Source organism: Macaca fascicularis, chromosome 10 (genome assembly GCF_037993035.2).
Source record: "Macaca fascicularis isolate 582-1 chromosome 10, T2T-MFA8v1.1".
Taxonomy (NCBI): Eukaryota; Metazoa; Chordata; class Mammalia; order Primates; family Cercopithecidae; genus Macaca; species Macaca fascicularis.
This window is the reverse complement of record NC_088384.1, coordinates 36,759,869-36,764,190: the sequence shown is the minus strand read 5'-3', so window position 1 is coordinate 36,764,190 and position 4,322 is coordinate 36,759,869. Positions and strand designations below refer to the sequence as shown.

General features: G+C 40.4%; 1 pseudogene; it reads right to left on the bottom strand.

Moving 5' to 3' along the window:
* Window positions 1–3,059: 3,059 nt before the first annotated feature.
* On the bottom strand, window positions 3,060–3,905 carry LOC102128445 (carboxy-terminal domain RNA polymerase II polypeptide A small phosphatase 2 pseudogene; annotated as a pseudogene).
* Window positions 3,906–4,322: the final 417 nt, after the last annotated feature.

The following is a 4,322-nucleotide window of genomic DNA, read 5'->3' as shown; positions in this document are numbered from 1 at the left end:
CTGCAATAGCAGAATATCACAGACTGGTAATTAATAAGTAATATAAATGTATTTGACTCATGATTCTGGAGGCTGGGGAGGCAAAAGAACATGACACTGGTATGTATCGAAAGTCTTGTTGCTGGTTAATAACTTGGCCAAAGATGTCAAGGAGAGAGAGTTGTTTTTTTTGTTTGTTTTTTGTTTTGTTTTTTTTAATAACAGACCCATTCTCATTATAATTAGCTCATTCCCACTATAAGACTATTAATCCATTCATGAAGGCAGAGTACTTATACTTTAATTAATTCTTAAAGGTTCCATCTCTTAATTCTATCACATTGGCTATTACATTTTCTCCTAAATTTTGGAGATGATATTCAGTCTATAACAGTATCTATTTAGTAGATAACTTAATCTTTTTATGTGTAAAGTAGTGATAGGTAAGCAGTTACTATTGTAAATTTGTAGTTTTCTGTCCATTTTACATTTGCTTCTTGTTTTCTTGTTCTGTCTTTCCTGTGGTATTGTTAATTTTTGTTGAGACAAAGTTATGCTTTCCTGCTCAGACTGAAGTGCAGTAGCGTATCACAGCTCACTGTAGCCTCAACCTCCTGTGCTGGAGCAATCCTCCCACCTTAGCCACCCAAGTGGCTTGGACTACCAATGGGTACCACAGCACCCAGCTAATTTTTTCTGTAGAAATAAGGTTTCCTCATTTCGCTCAGGTTGGTCTCAAACTCTGGAGCTTATGATTCTTCCACCTTGGCCTCCCAAAGTGTTGGAATTATAAGCAGGAGCCGCTATATCAAATTTTTAATTTTTGTAATATATGTTTTAATTCCTTTCTCTTTTTCTTCACTACATTTTTTTCCTAGTGGTTATCATGAGACTTATGTAAAACATCTTGTATTTTAACAGTCTAGTTTAAGATGATAACAATTTAGAGTATTCTGAATTTCAGGATGTATTTACCATTTTTAGTGACATGTATACTTTATTATTTTTCATATTGTTAGTTAGCATTTCATCATATCAATGTGAAGATTTCTTGCAGACCATGGCTGGAGAAGTAAAGAAGGTGTGTTTTGCCTGATTCAGGGGCTACAGACAGAACCAGGTTTGGCAAGCCTGTCACTCCAATCTCAGGTGAGTATGAATTCTCTTGGGTTTTTGGCAGATTGTTGCAGTGTCAGGACCAAGGCCAAATGAGTTATAGCCAAGTCTAAAGTAAGATGTGGCAGTATTCTGTTTTGAAGGTGGGACCATGATAGGCAAGTCTGCCACTTGGTCAAGTGCTTGCCCTCTGAAGATGTCTTCCTTGGTCTTTGCCTCCAGGTGTGTGTCACAAAATCTGAACTGGATCCCAACGCTTTCATAAATGCACTTATGTTTGCTGTGGCTGATGCATTATGTTGTGGGTGATGTGCATGCAGGACCTCCCATTCTGTCCTCTTGCTTATGTTACTCTACTTTGTGTTTCACTTTCTGAAATGAATGTCAAGCTTGTGATTTTTAGATTCAAAAGTTCTAAAATAAATTGCTCAAATTTACACATTATGTAAGCTGTAAATAAAATTTCTTTCAGGTGCTACATATTTATTAAAATTATTGGTTGTAATTTTAAGCCCATTGTAGGCAGAAAGGAATCATTTAAAGTTATATTCTTTTTTTAGTCTGTATCTAAATGATGGTATATTTTAATTGCAAATATTTACTTTATACTTCAGTAATGCTCATCATATTTTGCAAAATTTAAGTTGTTCTTTTAATTGAAAATACAAAACATTTTTAGCTCCTGAAAGCTATATTATTGTCATATAGTTTTATTACATTTTGTGGTAAGAATAGCAGCAACATATTGAGAACATAATAAAACTCGCTTGTCTTTTTAGTGCTTATTTATTAAAATCTTCTCATTAGAGCCTATTGTTAATGATTGTAATATATTTTCTGTCTAATTTTACTGCCATTTATTAAACACCAATGACTTGAAATGTCTGCTTTTCATGAGTGCACACAGTTGAAAGCTGTAGATATCAAAAGAATTATTTTTCATTGTATATCTATGTTGTATTCAGGATTTTATGAATTAAAGTCTCTCGTTATTTTCAATTCTGTGTCATTTTGTTTCTTTTCTGTGGGGGAGGGTGTTTTCTCAGATCAGTTAATTGTATTTTTGCTTTTAAAGCTTGATATTATGAGTTGAATGATAATTTTTAACTCGGTACACTTTACAACAATATGTTTAATTTACATGTGAATTAGCCATGTCTGTTGCTTATAGACATATCTGTGTGTTTTTCACCTATGTAAGTATGATATCTTTTTTTCCTTTTTTTTTTTTTTTCAGTTTTGGGTAGTCTTTTTTGTAGTTGAAAGATAATTTTAAAACAGAGTCAAAAGAAAAGAAATCATTTATCTGTTATCTTGCAGGGTGGGGAGACAACCTGAGCCCTGGGGAGATGCAGAAAGGATCCATCCCAGGCAATTGGCTGGATGTAAGTAAGCATAGCCTTTGGGCCACAAGACCTGATGACTTGGGTACTGGTCTGGATATAAGTCTTCATCTGCCCTGAAATGTCAGCTTTTCTCTGCAATAACTGGCTGGAGAAATATTTCAGAAAGATGTGTGCCTGGAACACCCAAAGGCATACCCTTCCTTTCTCCTTGGCATAGGCCTTGCAATACCAAGGAAAGACCAGGTTTGCAATGGAGCCTTCAGTAGTCTTCATCCCTACGAAGCTCAGTGGTCATAGGGTGACAGGAGAGGAGATAAGCTAACTTGGGAAGAGTCTTTGTCTTTCAGTTTCTCCCCCACTGAAACACTATATACTGGGGCTACAGTTCATGGCAAAACACACATGCTGTCTTTCTCTCACATACACATCTTGAGAACCCAACAACTTGATGGCAGGTAGCTCTGGGCATCCTTGGTCTGGCATTCACCCACTCAGCATCTAAGCTGTCCTAAAGCTCTTTTCAATCACTTCTCACTTTTTCCAGGCTCACTTGGTTAGGTACTCCAGCTTCCACCCTGTCAGGCTGATCATAAAGGCACAGTGTGGGAAAGTCTCCTATTATGATGGCCATTGCTGGGAAGCAGGGAAGGCTAAGGGCCCACTGCTGTACAAGGCTAATGTAGACACCCTCTGCTCCACTCATCTCCTTGAAGATTGCTATCAGGTTCAGCAGCTGCTATCTGTCATGTTATCAAACCGGGACTGCACAGGCACTGCGTTCTCTGGGTGGAAGTTGTAAGAAGCAGGTGATTTGTCCAGGATGAGAGTTTTCCTCAGGTCCCTCCCCAGATGGCTGAGGTCCTTGGCATAGCAGCCCTGGTGGAACAAACACAACTCATGGGATAAGCAGCCCCAGAACAACCCACACCGGTCCAGCAGACCCATCACAGGATCTGCATACTTGTCCAACTGGAATGAAGAGAACACATTTAAAGAGTTCCTCCATTCATCTCAGGAATTCATCCACATAAGGCCTCTTGAGCACATGGATCTGGTGAGTCGTCCCCTCAGTCTCTACAGGCACTAGGGAGTCAACATTGCTGATTGGCTTAAAGGAGCTATGCACAACGGTTTCATCCAGGTCAGTGACCATACAGATCTTTCTTTGATCTTTCTCTGTCACCTCTGGGAGCAGGCAGGTTGCTAGGATCTGATAAAACTAATACTGGAGACCCTGGAGATGATCTGACTTTGCCATGGTGTTGGCTTCCTCCTTATGTGTGTAGAGCTCAGTGGGGGAACTTGACTGGCCAACATGCTGGGTGTAAGAACAGCAGAAAGGGGCCTTGTAGGATGTGACAAACATGAGGGCTCTTAAGAGAGGACTTTGGAAACCAGGCCTTGCTTGGTAAGGACCAGGGCATCTTCCCTACATGCCTAGGTGATGATGGAACCATGTTCCATCTAACAATCCTGAGGGCTGGGCTGGCTGGGTGGGAAGACTGGTGGGCACACTGGCTGGGCTGGGCTGGGGGGCATGGGCTGGGGCCTATTCCAGTTCCCGAGAATCTGACTTCCACAGCTCTTCATAGTCCCTCTCTCATTTCCATCACTGGCCAGGAAAGGAAGTGGCCTGTAGGGAGGGTGGATGGCCTTGGCAGCAGCTCCCCATGGTGCCCCCAACCCGGATTCCTCCAGTGGCAGCTTCAGGTTCCTCAGTTTGGGTCTAACATAGAGAATCCACCAGATAGGCATTTGTTTTTTCAACATTTTTTTGAAGTTTTGGGAGTCTATGTGCAGGTTATGCAGGATTCTTACATAGATAAACATTTGCCATTGTGGTTTACTGCACAGATCATCTCATCACCTAGGTACTAAGCC